Source organism: Poromitra crassiceps, assembly GCF_964638095.1.
Source record: "Poromitra crassiceps genome assembly, chromosome: 8".
Lineage (NCBI taxonomy): Eukaryota > Metazoa > Chordata > Actinopteri > Beryciformes > Melamphaidae > Poromitra > Poromitra crassiceps.
This window is the reverse complement of record NC_139629.1, coordinates 23,014,916-23,031,048: the sequence shown is the minus strand read 5'-3', so window position 1 is coordinate 23,031,048 and position 16,133 is coordinate 23,014,916. Positions and strand designations below refer to the sequence as shown.

The 16,133-nt window shown below is 49.7% G+C and overlaps 1 protein-coding gene across 1 annotated transcript in view; it reads right to left on the bottom strand.

Moving 5' to 3' along the window:
• dmtn (dematin actin binding protein) overlaps window positions 1–15,264 on the bottom strand; it is a 41,444-nt gene extending 26,180 nt beyond the window's left edge. Inside the window, exon 1 of the mRNA XM_083641114.1 lies at window positions 15,191–15,264. The gene's annotated coding sequence lies outside the window, so the exon portion shown is untranslated. The remainder of the gene's footprint in view (window positions 1–15,190) is intronic.
• Between the last annotated feature and the right edge of the window lie 869 nt (window positions 15,265–16,133).

Here is a 16,133-nt window from a genome sequence, read left to right as displayed (position 1 = left end):
AGACACAGAGAGAGAGAGAGAGAGAGAGAGAGAGAGAGAGAGAGAGAGAGGGTTAAAAACACTGGATGGTTCTGGGAGAGACACAGAGAGAGAGAGAGAGAGAGAGAGAGAGAGGGTTAAAAACACTGGATGGTTCTGGAGAGACACACAGAGAGAGAGAGAGAGAGAGAGAGAGAGAGAGAGAGAGAGGGTTAAAAACACTGGATGTTTCTGGAAGAGCCACAGAGAGAGAGAGAGGATAAAAAAAGCAGAAGAAACACATTTCATTACAGACTGACATTTTACAAAACAGTCTAACATGATTAAATTATTTTGATGTTGTTGCTACACTGAGAAAAAGCAAACCAATCAAATCTCTGTAGAGGTAAATGCATTGTTTTGCATGCTCGATTTTGAGCTGCTTTCAGATGCCACACACACACGCACGCACGCACGCACGCACGCACGCACGCACGCACGCACGCACACACGCACGCACACCACGCACCGCACGCACACCTTCTCTTTCTGTCATCTCTCATTTCCTCCTCTGCCAAAGCGCTCTGTTCTGACGCGCTTTACGTCACAACGCATCACAATGGAGCTGCGGAAGTTCTGCTCGAGACGCGGGATCTGCTCCGAGGGCTGTTGTTAATGTTTATTTTTATTTCTTAAGTAAGGGCATATCCAGGAGAATCCATGAGAGCCTTAACGAGCCTTAATGACTTGCAGCTGGCGGGGGCGGAGTTTCTGCAGGAGGACTTTTCTCCATGAGGTAAACAGAGAGAGAAGGTAAACACTGCCCATGTGCTTATATTACCAAGATTATATATGATACAAAGTGGGTTGATTATCGGTAAAGCCATCCTTTAAGCCGGGTGTGTGGCCCCAATTCACCCTTTGCTAAGTCGATAAATCAGATGTTGATGATGATGATGAGGCAATGACGACGATTATGATGATGATGACGATATGTAACTGAACACAATGATCTCTTCATTCACAGTAGGCTACCACTAGCCAACAAATGATATTGTGAATGTACTGCTCTCACAAGCATATTGGACTCCTTTCTGTCTACTTCTGTCTGATATTTGGGAGCTGTTACTCCAGAAATTGGCCGTTATTTACTTGGGAATGTCTCTCACTCATATCGTTGTGAACGGCATTTTTACGTGTGGCTTGCCTTCCATAGCAACAGTAACCAAGGGGGGCAGGACTTAGCAAAGGGTGAATCACCTAGTCGGGTGTGTGTCCCCAATCACCTGGTCTTAAGTCGGGTGTGTGTCCCCAATCACCTGGTCTTAAGCCGGGTGTGTGTCCCCAATCACCTGGTCTTAAGTCGGGTGTGTGTCCCCAATCACCTGGTCTTAAGTCGGGTGTGTGTCCCCAATCACCTGGTCTTAAGTCGGGTGTGTGTCCCCAATCACCTGGTCTTAAGCCGGGTGTGTGTCCCCAATCACCTGGTCTTAAGCCGGGTGTGTGTCCCCAATCACCTGGTCTTAAGCCGGGTGTGTGTCCCCAATCACCTGGTCTTAAGCCGGGTGTGTGTCCCCAATCACCTGGTCTTAAGCCGGGTGTGTGTCCCCAATCACCTGGTCTTAAGCCGGGTGTGTGTCCCCAATCACCTGGTCTTAAGCCGGGTGTGTGTCCCCAATCACCTGGTCTTAAGCCGGGTGTGTGTCCCCAAATTTGACTTAAGTAAAAGCACATGCACACACCAAAGAAACTATGGGACAAAGTCTGGCACCAAGCAGAGCATCAGAACATTGGTATGATGTAATAATGGCAGTTCCTTGTTTTATAGCTTCCTTGACACACACACACACACACACACACACACACACACACACACACACACACACACACACACACACACACACACACACACACACACACACACACACACACACACACACACACACACACACACACACACACACACACACACTTACGTCAGATCCCTCAGGCTATATAGCCTAAATGATGGGGCAGAGCACAAAGAGAATTTGAGTGGAGGCTTGTTGCTATTCGAGCCTTCCTCTCCTCTCCTCCTCTGCTCTGCTCTGCTCTGCTCTCTCCTCCTCTCCTCTCCTCTCCTCCTCTGCTCTGCTCTGCTCTCTCCTCCTCTCCTCTCCTCTTCTGCTCTGATCTCTCCTCCTCCTCTGCTCTCCTCTCCTCCTCTGCTCTCTTCTTCTCTCCTCCTCTCCTCTCCTCCTCTCCTAACCTGATGCTGCCAGATGCTTTGGATTTGGATCATGTGATCATGAGCTCATGATTTCAAGAGCTGCCTCACAAGGTTACTCCCATCCATCCATACACTCTATTTATCTATCTATCTATCTATCTATCTATCTATCTATCTATCTATCTATCTATCTATCTATCTGTCTATCTATCTATCCATCTATCCATCTATCCATCTATCCATCTATCTATATATCCTCATCTATCTAATTATATATATCTATCTAGCCGTCGTGTAAAAACCCACCTTACTTGCAGGGTCGCTCTATCGGCTAAACGGCCCAGCTTGGCAACTTTTAGACTGAAGAAAATGCCACTAGTTTGTGGATATTAGTGGGATTTTTGGCCAGTTTAAAAGGGGATTTAGATTGGTCAAAAATCCCACTAATATCCACAAACTACTGTCAATTTCTTCAGTCTAAAAGTTGCCCACAGCTGTGCCGTTCAGCTGATAGCGCGACTCTGCAAGTGAGGTGGGTTATTTACGCCTCACCTCGGCTGGTGACATAAATGTTGGCGGTGGTCCAACACGTTATTTTCCGCCCCATGTTCTTCTTCTCCTCTCGATTTAATGTATTTGCCTCTCCCTTTCTGGCATGAGTCAGTGATTCAGTGATTCCCACAGGCTGAATTTCGACGGAATAAGCCGACAGAAAAAAGAAAGAAAATCGTCTCACGGATGAGACGACTTTCACTGCAGTGCTTACTGAGCCAGTGTCAAGTCAGTCAGAATGTAAGTAGGTCATCCGCTTTAGCTCTTTCAAAATAAAACCCTTGTGGTAACGTTAAAATTCATTTTAATTTTGAGTAATGCTTTACAGCCAGTTTCACTCATAAGTCATCTTAACATCGTGCGTCCTGGTAGCTCACGTGGTAGCACGCATACCACGAAGGCTCGGCCCTTTGCACGGCCAACAAGGGTTCGAATCCAACCTGCGGTCCTTTGCCGCATGTCATCCCCTCTCTCTCTCCCCACCTTTCCTGTCTGCCTACTGTCATATAAAAAAAATAAAGGTGAAATGCCAAAAAAAAAGAAGTAATCTCAACATCTACACTTTGATACAAGGTTTGCTGCTTCGTTTGTTGAAACACCCTTTTCTCCTCCAATGTACATCAGTAAGGCTATTTACTTGTAAATTTGTAAATTTAAAATGTAACTAACCCCCAAAACACTTTTTTCAGCTTTTAACCAATATATATGGCTTTTGGGGTGGTATGTGAAGGATTCTGGTCAAAATCTCCACTTTTGAGACCAATCTGTTACAATTTTACAAACTCCTGTCATTTCAGCAGCATAGGTTCCCTCTATGGGTTCAAACCTCCTTTTTTGCGTGCCCTCAAATGAATGGCCGATTTGGTACATTGTTACGTCACGGTGGTATTTGCGCGTGCCCTTTCCCATTCATGTTTTTTTCCCCATGTGATTATTATTGTAGTTCACGCCAGGAGAGTTAGGTTGCAACATCTCCATTCACTCCAATGGACCCGTACTAGCGCGAGCCCTTTAAATCATTGAGTGCCAATGACGTTGATCGGCGTCAAATCAAATAGTAACGTAGAGTGCCAATGACGTCGAACGACGTCAAAATGGTTTTTTGACAGTGGGACGTGGATCAAAGCCTCATGCATCTCCTGTAAAAATATTGGAGCTATTGAAGGTGTATAACCTATTTTACGGACCCATTAGGTGGCGACAGTGCTCTCCAGATTAGAGAAAGTTGAGGAAAAACAGCAGAAAAAGCTGTGATGAAAGAGAAACCGATGCATGAGCCAGAGCGGCACAGATTGCTCTGGCTGGAGCTAACGTTAGCTGCGAACAGCAGTCAATCCGCTCCCACAACTGAGCCCCTCTGTCTCTGCTGCGATAGTTTCTCCACACGATTAGCCGCCAGAAAAGAAAACCATCGGTGTCACGCTGGGAGCCGGCGCACAAGGCGGAGCCCTCCGAAAATAGACTGGGTGCAGCGCACTTTGAAACGCGCAGCAGAAAGCCTAGAATCGGACGCAGCTTCATCCCAGCTCACAACCGAAACCCCAGAAACGAACTCAGCGAGCCCGATCCAGACTCCCCCGACGAGCGGCCGCCATCCGAACGTGGATCCGCAGGCAGCAGAGCCTGCCATAGCAGGCAGCAGAGACTCGCCTGACACACGCAGCAGAGCGAGCAGAGCCACCAGAGACACTCCCACGGAGGAGGAGTTTGGAGTTGAGGGGGGTGGGGGTGCTGTTTATTGAAGGAAATTACTGTTCAGAAAATATTAGCTTCAGAGTCAGTGATTTGCTTGAAATGCTTCATTTCACAAAAGGCTCATTATCTCAGCTTCTAGATGGAAACGTCTGTTTTTGGTGAAATCAACCTATCTTCTCCGGCTGATAACTAAAGAACGGAAAATGATATCAATAAACTTTTTTTTGCTGATGATAGAAGAGCGTCTCATCGTTCTTTGGGCGTGTTCGGTGTTTACATAGTAATATCACACAATATTCTGTGGGCCTCGAGAAATCACTGAAAACGCTCTGAAACTCTGGCACTGGGAGCATAAGAGTGCAATGCATCATGGGTAATCACCTACTGGCTAATGTTAGCGGCTAGTTGGTTATGTTGCATGGCAGTAAAATTGACCAGATTTTAACCATTTCGGGCAAAACCCTTTCCATACGGACTCAGCAGAGTTGGTTAGTTGTTTATAACGTGGCTATATTTATAATATAGCCACGTTGATACACTGTCTTGCAAAAAAGAACTAGAACGACCGCACCGCAGATATATGCCTCCGCCAACAAGTGAGCAGTCGACAGTGTTGGGGAAGCTACTTTGAAAGCATAGCTTAGGAAGCTACCAACTACTTCACCATGGAAGTAGTTGAAACTATAGCAAAGCTACCCTGGGAGAAATGTAGTTTAGGAAACTACAAGCTACGCAGAAAAAGTAGTTAAAAAGTAGCACTCTCTCTCTCTCTCCACCCTCCACAGCTCTTTCTCTCTCTCTCCACCCTCCACAGCTCTCTCTCTCCACCCTCCACAGCTCTCTCTCTCTCCACCCTCCACAGTTCTCTCTCTCTCCACCCGCCACAGCTCTTTCTCTCTCTCCACCCTCCACAGCACTCTCTCCTCCACCCTCCACAGCTCTCTCTCTCTCTCTCCACCCTCCACAGCTCTCTCTCTCCACCCTCCACAGCACTCTCTCTCTCTCCACCCTCCACAGCTCTTTCTCTCTCCTCCACAGCTCTCTCTCTCCACCCTCCACAGCTCTCTCTCTCTCCACCCTCCACAGCACTCTCTCTCTCCACCCTCCACAGCTCTTTCTCTCTCCTCCACCCTCCACAGCTCTCTCTCCACCCTCCACAGCTCTTTCTCTCTCTCTCCACCCTCCACAGCTCTTTCTCTCTCCTCCACCCTCCACAGCTCTTTCTCTCTCCTCCACCCTCCACAGCTCTTTCTCTCTCCTCCGCCCTCCACAGCTCTCTCTCCTCCACCCTCCACAGCTCTCTCTCCTCCACCCTCCACAGCTCTCTCTCCTCCACTCTCCACAGCTCTCTCTCCTCCACCCTCCACAGCTCTCTCTCCTCCACCCTCCACAGCACTCTCTCTCTCCACCCTCCACAGCACTCTCTCTCTCCACCCTCCACAGCACTCTCTCTCTCTCCACCCTCCACAGCACTCTCTCTCTCCACCCTCCACAGCACTCTCTCTCTCTCTCTCTCCACCCTCCACAGCTCTCTCTCTTTCCCTCCAGCTATCTCTCTCTCCCTCCACAGCACTCTCTCTCTCCACCCTCCACAGCACTCTCTCTCTCTCTCCACCCTCCACAGCCCTCTCTCTCTCTCCACCCTCCACAGCACTCTCTCTCTCTCTCCACCCTCCACAGCTCTCTCTCTCTCCACCCTCCACAGCACTCTCTCTCTCCACCCTCCACAGCACACTCTCTCTCTCTCTCTCTCCACCCTCCACAGCACTCTCTCTCTCCACCCTCCACAGCACTCTCTCTCTCTCTCCACCCTCCACAGTTCTCTCTCTCCCTCCAGCTATCTCTCTCTCCCTCCACAGCTCTCTCTCTCCACCCTCCACAGTTCTCTCTCTCTCCACCCGCCACAGCTCTTTCTCTCTCTCCACCCTCCACAGCTCTCTCTCTCTCTCCACCCTCCACAGTTCTCTCTCTCTCCACCCGCCACAGCTCTTTCTCTCTCTCTCCACCCTCCACAGCACTCTCTCCTCCACCCTCCACAGCTCTCTCTCTCTCTCCACCCTCCACAGCTCTCTCTCTCCACCCTCCACAGCACTCTCTCTCTCTCCACCCTCCACAGCTCTTTCTCTCGCCTCCACCCTCCACAGCTCTCTCTCTCCACCCTCCACAGCTCTCTCTCTCCACCCTCCACAGCACTCTCTCTCTCTCCACCCTCCACAGCTCTTTCTCTCTCCTCCACCCTCCACAGCTCTTTCTCTCTCTCTCCACCCTCCACAGCTCTTTCTCTCTCCTCCACCCTCCACAGCTCTTTCTCTCTCCTCCACCCTCCACAGCTCTTTCTCTCTCCTCCACCCTCCACAGCTCTTTCTCTCTCTCTCCACCCTCCACAGCTCTTTCTCTCTCTCTCCACCCTCCACAGCTCTTTCTCTCTCCTCCACCCTCCACAGCTCTTTCTCTCTCCTCCACCCTCCACAGCTCTCTCTCTCCACCCTCCACAGCTCTCTCTCTCTCCACCCTCCACAGCTCTCTCTCCTCCACCCTCCACAGCTCTCTCTCTCTCCACCCTCCACAGCTCTTTCTCTCTCCTCCACCCTCCACAGCACTCTCTCTCTCTCCACCCTCCACAGCTCTTTCTCTCTCCTCCACCCTCCACAGCTCTTTCTCTCTCTCTCCACCCTCCACAGCTCTTTCTCTCTCCTCCACCCTCCACAGCTCTTTCTCTCTCCTCCACCCTCCACAGCTCTTTCTCTCTCCTCCACCCTCCACAGCTCTCTCTCCACCCTCCACAGCTCTTTCTCTCTCTCTCCACCCTCCACAGCTCTTTCTCTCTCTCTCCACCCTCCACAGCTCTTTCTCTCTCCTCCACCCTCCACAGCTCTTTCTCTCTCCTCCACCCTCCACAGCTCTCTCTCTCCACCCTCCACAGCTCTCTCTCTCTCCACCCTCCACAGCTCTCTCTCCTCCACCCTCCACAGCTCTCTCTCTCTCCACCCTCCACAGCTCTTTCTCTCTCCTCCACCCTCCACAGCTCTCTCTCTCTCCACCCTCCACAGCAGCACTCTCTCTCTCTCCACCCTCCACAGCTCTTTCTCTCTCTCTCCACCCTCCACAGCTCTCTCTCTCCACCCTCCACAGCTCTTTCTCTCTCCTCCACCCTCCACATCTCTTTCTCTCTTCTCCACCCTCCACAGCTCTTTCTCTCTCCTCCACCCTCCACAGCTCTCTCTCTCTCCACCCTCCACAGCTCTCTCTCCTCCACCCTCCACAGCTCTCTCTCTCCACCCTCCACAGCTCTTTCTCTCTCCTCCACCCTCCACAGCTCTCTCTCTCTCCACCCTCCACAGCTCTCTCTCCTCCACCCTCCACAGCTCTCTCTCTCCACCCTCCACAGCTCTTTCTCTCTCCTCCACCCTCCACAGCTCTTTCTCTCTCTCTCCACCCTCCACAGCACTCTCTCTCTCTCTCCACCCTCCACAGCTCTCTCTCTCCACCCTCCACAGCTCTCTCTCTCTCCACCCTCCACAGCTCTCTCTCTCCACCCTCCACAGCTCTCTCTCTCTCCACCCTCCACAGCTCTCTCTCCTCCACCCTCCACAGCTCTCTCTCTCCACCCTCCACAGCACTCTCTCTCTCTCTCCACCCTCCACAGCACTCTCTCTCTCCACCCTCCACAGCTCTCTCTCCTCCACCCTCCACAGCTCTCTCTCTCTCCACCCTCCACAACACTCTCTCTCCACCCTCCACAGCTCTCTCTCCTCCACCCTCCACAGCTCTCTCTCTCTCCACCCTCCACAACACTCTCTCTCTCCACCCTCCACAGCTCTCTCTCTCTCCACCCTCCACAGCTCTCTCTCCTCCACCCCCCACAGCTCTCTCTCTCTCTCCACCCTCCACAGCTCTTTCTCTCTCCTCCACCCTCCACAGATCTCTCTCTCTCCACCCTCCACAGCACTCTCTCTCTCTCCACCCTCCACAGCTCTTTCTCTCTCCTCCACCCTCCACAGCTCTTTCTCTCTCTCTCCACCCTCCACAGCACTCTCTCTCTCCACCCTCCACAGCTCTCTCTCTCTCCACCCTCCACAGCTCTTTCTCTCTCCTCCACCCTCCACAGATCTCTCTCTCTCCACCCTCCACAGCACTCTCTCTCTCTCCACCCTCCACAGCTCTCTCTCTCTCTCTCCACCCTCCACAGCTCTCTCTCTCTCTCTCCACCCTCCACAGCTCTCTCTCTCTCTCTCTCCACCCTCCACAGCTCTCTCTCTCTCCACCCTCCACAGCTCTTTCTCTCTCTCCCTCCATGTCTTTCTCTCCCCCTCCAAAAACAGTGTGCCTCCTCTGCCTGTCATCTGCAGCACCCCCCCCCCCCCCCCCCTCTCTCTCTCTCTCTCTGTCTGTGTGTGTTTATCAGCTGGGCCAGCCGGCCCACGCCCAGTCAGCCTCAACAGTCACTGCTGTGGAGACACCCCTCCCTCCAGAGAGCAGCTTAACACCGTGGAGAGAGACCTTACCTCCTCTCTCACTCCTAACCACCACCTATTGTTGTTGGAGCATCCCTCACAAAAACACACACACAGTCACACACACACACACACACACACACACACACACACACACACACACACACACACACACACACACACACACACACAAACAAACTCTTAGGCATGCACAATATGGATTATTTTCAGCCGATACCGCTAAGCCATAATTCCACCGTTTTGTATTTTGAAGGGTAAGGAAGGCTAAGATGTAGTGAGCAACGATGGACGATATAATATTCCATATTCTGACCTAACCAAATCTAACTGACATTATAACAAAACAAAAACACTTCTTAATCTTCAAATGTTCATCTCACAAACATGCTTTAAATTTGCCTTGACATAATCGGTCAAATCAGACCTGTATTACTGTAAATACAGGTTATCAGTAGTAAAGTGCATCACTCAATACAACAATAAAGGCGTTTATAGAACCCAAAGCCTATGGCTGCTTAGTCTGCCGATAAAACACAATGACAAAAGGCATAGGTCATTGTAATTTTATGCTTAAAGGTCCATTCCGTAACTTCTAACTCTTACTGGCGCGCGTGCGCCAGCAGCTGCTTGGCTAAAACAGCAGAGGTGTTGGTTGCTTTGTAACGTTAGCTGATAAAAGTCACTTGAAAACGGCAACCTGGACAATTTATCTGCCAGATCAGCCTCGAGACGGCCGGGAAGGATTCATGTTTTGGCTGGTGTTGGCTGCGGGGAAGTCGATAGCCTACTCACGTTAGCATGAGCCAGGAGCTAACTGCCTGCTCCGACTATTATTACAGTCTAAAGCTTGTGGCATACTCTTTGCGCCCAGCCAAGCGCATAGGGCGCGCGGCGATTATGATGTCATCGCACGGGGCGTGTCGGGGGGCGAGGCCTGAGCGCAGCGCGGCGTGTCCATCGAGATTTTTCTATCAGCGCGTCGGGTTTTGCTGCCTGTGCCTGTGAGATCTCCGTGGTAGGCTATCAGTGGATATCTGCTGTGATTGAGTCCTCACCGTCCTCATCGTCGTAAAGTCGCCTTTGAAGCATGATGTTCGATTATAACAAACTAGTTGTGTGGCTTAGCCTTCCCAAATGTTGAGGGTCGTTTTTTAGAATTTAATACATAGAATTGGGAACGTTACATTCAATTTCATTCAGACTGCCTGCATGAAGAGTATGCCAGAAGCTTAATGCCTGGGGCCTATGTGAGCTGGACACGACCAAACGGAACAGTCAAACAATGTCCCATAAGCATTACGGTAGTAACGTTAGGCATATTTATGACTGTTACATTATCCACACAGGACGGTAACATTATTAGTGGAGCTTCTGGGTGGTAATCGATTATCTATCTTAGTTAGCAAGCAAGTTAAGTTAAGTTAAGTTATCCTTTATTTATCCCCATTGGGAAATTCATCCTCTGCATTTGACCCATCCTTCCTAGAACTAGGAGCAGTGGGCAGCCACAGTGCAGCGCCCGGGGGCCAGCTCCAACTCTTTTGCCATTGCCTTGGTCAGGGGCACTGACAGGAGTGTTAACCCTAAAATACATGTCTTTTGATGGTGGGAGCAAACCCACACGAACACGGGGAGAACATGCAAACTCCACACAGAAAGGACCTGGGACGGACCGGGGTTCGAACACGGGACCTTCTTGCTGTGAGACAACAGTGCTAACCACTGAGCCACCGTGCCGTCCGTTAGCAAGCTAACGTTATGATAGACAGCCTCAGCAGCTAACTGTTAGCTGACCAAACGGAACAGAGCTGTTACTGCAGTCAGTCAAACAATGTTCCATGACCATAAGCAAACGGTAGTAACTTGCATATTTGCGACTGTTGCATTATCCACACAAGACGGTAACGTTATTAGCGGAGCTTCTGGGTGGTAAATCCGCAATAACCACAATATCACAGCAGCTAAAATTACAACAAGCTCACGTAAGGTCCCTCCATGAACCGAAAACACAGCTCCGACTCTAGTTTCTCCTCGACGCCGGTCACATTGCTGCTGTTTGGCCAGACGGGCTTCACTAGATACACCTTTTTTCTTTTTCTGTGTGGACTTTTTACTGGACTCTGTGTTGTTGGTTGTTTGATGACATTCATTGACTGCATTAGCTAGCGAACGCAATGTTAGCCTGTGTTGTTAGCCTTCTTCTTCGTTGGTGTTTACTGGCTGAAGCGCTGAGAGGCAGGCTCGTGAACGCGCAGAACGTCACATCTGCTAGATTTGCTGGGAAATTGTGACTTGACAGGAGCAGAAGGCTGCATTCATAGCATTGGAACGCAGAGAGACGCGGCTGTGCTCATTTTTTAAGTTACGTAACGGAGCATTCACTCATTGGTAATAAAGAAAAAACACTTTGTGAACATTTATTTCTTCCCAAAACTTACGGAATGGACCTTTAAAGGTATCAAAATGAATTTTCCTTGTAAACAATTATTTTTGTATAGATATTATTATAGCTGATATTTATCAGCTATAATAATGCTGATACCGATAATAGCTGATAAATATTGTAACGTGTTTGGGTAATCCAGGTATTACCTGTATGTGATGTGCAACCTAAGTGTCTGGATCGCAGCTAGGAACTGATGTGTGTGGGTGTGTTCCTAGGGGGAAGGGGATGTATGTGACCAGCGGCCGGGGCGGAGGCCAGTCAGGCCAGGGTGGGCGAGCTGACCGGGTGGTTTAGAGCTAGCAGCGAAGCTAGCTGCTAGGAGCGTGTATTGTGAAGACAAGAATAAAAAGCCTGTACCAACTTCAAGTCTCCAGTTCCTTGGACGAATACCCAATTCGTTACATTGGTGCCAGACAGTAAAGCGGTAACGCCTCTGATTCGGCCGAGAGGGGAGAGGGTGAGAAGGAACGGCAAAAGAGACGGGTGGTGCGGCTTTTTGGCTCTAGAAACTAGCGCTAGTAAGTTAGCGACCAGGGGTGCTAACTGCTAACTGCTAGCTGCAACCACGTGCGATGGTGCGCGGAGAATCAAGTATCTCCGGAGAATGGCCATCGGTGAACGGGAGGAAAGGAGAGCTGACGGCGGGGATCAGCTCGATGCTGGCGGGCATGGAGGCCCGTGTGTTGAGAGAGGTCGGACGGCTGGTAGAAGAAACTCCTGCCTGGGCAGTGGAGGTGATGCGGGCGCTGCGAGAAGTCATGCAGCGGGTGGACTTGATGAGCGCGGAGGTAATGCAGCGGGGAGAGCGGCCGGAAGAGCCACGAAAGAGACTGTGTTGGACCTGCAGAGAGCCGGGCCACGTGGCGAGGTGGTGCCGATGCGGTTCCGGGAGACGGACCGGGTATGCGGGACAACGACATGGACAGCAGGGAGCCTGCTGGACATGTAGCGAGATCGGACATTTAGCCAGAGAATGTCAAGAGGCTGTCGGGGATTGGAGGACAGCGGGAGAGGAGAGACAGGTGAGGCTTTGTTGGGCTTGCCAGTCGCCTGAACATTTAGCTAGAGACTGCACTAAGAGTGTGAACGCTGGAAGAGACACACAGCCGGGGGAGCAGCCCGAGCAACAAGCAGCGGAGCAACGGGGCAGTACAGAGCCGATTGTTCTGGGCAGGAGAGTGACTGTTGAGCCGGCCCAGGCTAGCTGCTCTGGAGCGGGGATCGTTTTGAACAGCCAGAGGGAAGTGAGCGACATCACCTGCAATGCTGTTACAGTCGGGGGAGCGGCGCTCGTGTCCCCGGGGGAGCGAGAGGGGTCAACGCTGGAGGAGCCGGCCCAACCATGCCGCTACACAACCCCCACGGCTGCACTGCAGAAAGTCGAGGTGGAGATCGACGCCGATGGTGTCCGCCCTGCTGTCCTCAACACGCCGCCCCCTGGGGGAGCGGGACGGGAGGACGAGCGAGTGCGAGGCCGGGAGGACGACGCCAGGGTCAGCTGGAGAGTCGACGGGCGCGAGTGGAGACCGGAGGACGAGGATGTCGATCCGGTGCTCGTTCGTGCATTTGCTACTGGAACAAGCAAAAAGGGGGGACCGAAAAGAGTGCTTCAGGGGAATTGGTGAAGCTGGGAAAAGGGGGGATGGAAATGGGGTTTAAAAGAAAAGCTAAGGAAAATGTGGGGGGCTTGTGTTTGAATTGAAATGTGTGAAAAAGAAGGAAATAATGAAAACTAGACATTATGGAGTGCCTAATGGGAAACTAGACATTATGGGGGTACCTAATGGAAAACTAGACATTACGGAGTACCTAATGAAAAACTGGACATTATGACGGGGGTGCTGAAAAGAAAAGACTGGTTGTTGGGGAATTATAATTTGATGTGGTGATGGGAAAAATGTTGTGTTGGTGTGTTTTGGTACAGGGGGATATGTGTGGGTTGTGGGTGTCGACGTGGGCGTCGAGCTAATGTTGGGTGAGGAGTATGTAACGTGTTTGGGTAATCCAGGTATTACCTGTATGTGATGTGCAACCTAAGTGTCTGGATCGCAGCTAGGAACTGATGTGTGTGGGTGTGTTCCTAGGGGGAAGGGGATGTATGTGACCAGCGGCCGGGGCGGAGGCCAGTCAGGCCAGGGTGGGCGAGCTGACCGGGTGGTTTAGAGCTAGCAGCGAAGCTAGCTGCTAGGAGCGTGTATTGTGAAGACAAGAATAAAAAGCCTGTACCAACTTCAAGTCTCCAGTTCCTTGGACGAATACCCACTTCGTTACAATATAAATGTTCCATTATCTGCATTTATTGGCGCTGACATAAATCATGCATCTCTACACACTATCAGACAGCACAAACCCTGAGATCAGCACATCGCCTATATGCACAGGAATTGGATCTTGCAAGTCTCCGGCGAGTCTACATCCTGGGAAACAATATCATTATATCTGTCAAACCTGGAAAGCAACAAATCTATACAGCAAGACTGCAATCTAACCTCCCAGTACAGCACAGTATAGCAAGGGTGTAGAGACCTCTCCCTGTCCTGGGACGCTGTATCAGAGTATGGATCACAGGGCTGACAATGATCCAGCCATCCGGGCCTGAGCAGTCGGTGGGGGAGGAGAGAGTCTTATCACTAAGAGCTGCCAGGCAGCCATCAATGAAGCTGTGACCTGTGTGGGCCCATTAGTGCTCTCTCTCTCTCTCTCTCTCTCTCTCTCTCTCTCTCCTGCAATGCATGTTTGTGCCTTCAAAGCCTCAAATTGATTTAATATTGGCATGATTATGAAGTATATTTCCACATCCTCGTACTGTCGGCTACTTTTCATCTCTCACACTCTCTCTCTCTCCCTCACACACACACACACACACACACACACACACACACACACACACACACACACACACACACACACACACACACACACACACACACACACACACACACACACATTTTGCACATGTAGATGTACCACCATTTGTTGGACTAATGTTTGCATAAACACATGATGTTAGTCTAATTTCTTGTCTAAGGACTTCTTCATATAAATGAATCACTTTAGTTTTGCTTGGTTTTAGTTTGAGATCCTGGCCTGAGTGACTAGCCATTGACAACTCAACGTTAATTGGTTAAACAGTTGGAGAGAGGGGGGATTGTATAAGCCACCTGCTATAGGCATAGGCTATAGCTAAACTGATTCCATTTGGCAAAGAAAATAACCAATTGATGTCTCTGGTCGATGAGATTAACAGGAATAGACACATTATGTAGGCTACTGGCTACACTGTATAATATACCTATATACGTTGTGAAATTATAATAGACACTGTATGTAGGCTACACGTTGTGAAATTATCATTCTTGGCACCACACGTGGCGCTATATTCTAAGGATGGAATATAGTCTGTTTTATTATTATGGAATGGGCCTTTAAGTTACTGGCTGAAGAAGCGCGTTAATTCTGTCTACCATCTATCAATATTAAAAACAAAACTATAACGTTAACAACACAGCCGCCTAAACACAGAGATATTTAAGCACGGGTCTCTATGTACAGTGTTATGGAAAGCATATGGGCATATGAAATACAGTTACATTTCAGGTGTGTAGAAAACTGGCGGTAGACATTATTATTATCATGATGATGGTATTTCTAACAGCACCGTGGCCTGCAGCAGCAGCAGCGTTCAGGCGTATAGATGCGGGATCGTGTGGCCTATCTGGGTGTTAATTGCGCGGATGAAAGGGTGAAGAGAAGTGCGTCTGCGGAAAACATTTCCAAAACAGCCTGGGTCAGAGACAGCAGGCAGCATATAATCTGCTCTACATTACATAACGCGTGGAAAAGAAATGTTCCTACCTCCAAACAGCGCAGAATAAATCAAAGGGTTCGGTTTAAACAGCATCCAGGAGACGGTCGATGACGCTGCTCAGTGTAGGGTATTATAGCCTACATGGAGGATGCAGGGAGGGAGGAGGAGGTGAAGGGGCGGCTGGCGTTCAGTGTTGCCAGATCTTGCGGGTTGCTTGTTTCTCTCGCAAGATCTGGCAACACTGCTGGTGTGGCGTGAGCAGCATCTGGTTAGCAGCCAGTGTGATGGCTGTGCTGTGCTGTGCTGTGCTGTGCTGTGCTGCTGTGTCCCCTGTGCCCGAGGAGGAGGAGGAGATGGCGAGGGAGGATTGTTTTGCTGTTGCTCCAGTGGAACAGTCCATTGTAGTCTGGGGAAGGGGAACAACCAGAACACTGTTATGACATTGCATAATGCCTCAAAACATGTCCCAGACAGTATCCTGCAGCCAAAGAACCCCTCCTTTATTTTTTGCCGCTCTGTTGAGCAATATTGAACATGCATTCAGCTGGTCTACTCTGCAATAGAAGGGACAGATGCTGATGTGCAAAAAGGAAAAAACACAGATATCAATATATGAAAAGTAGCCCAATCAAATAGAATAAAGTAAAATAGAAAAAAATAACATAATCAACGAGTCAATTTAGCCTACCTCAATCAGCAGAGGCTACAAAAAACTATTTTTTAAAAATATAGCCTATGTGTGCTCACTTTTTTGTTCGTCATAAGGGTTAATGTATCCATGTACAAATTGAATTCAACCAGAAAAATATGAATGTTTGGGAAGGATTTAAATAATCCTGCTGTGTGAAATTTACCAAATGTAGGCTATAAGCTTTGTCGAGTAACTATAGCCTAATGTCATTACATTCGAATAATGTCTTTTAGCATAATATTGTTATAGAGTGTCCGAATCTTATACAAACTTCTCTATGTCTCAAATGTCAAAACACA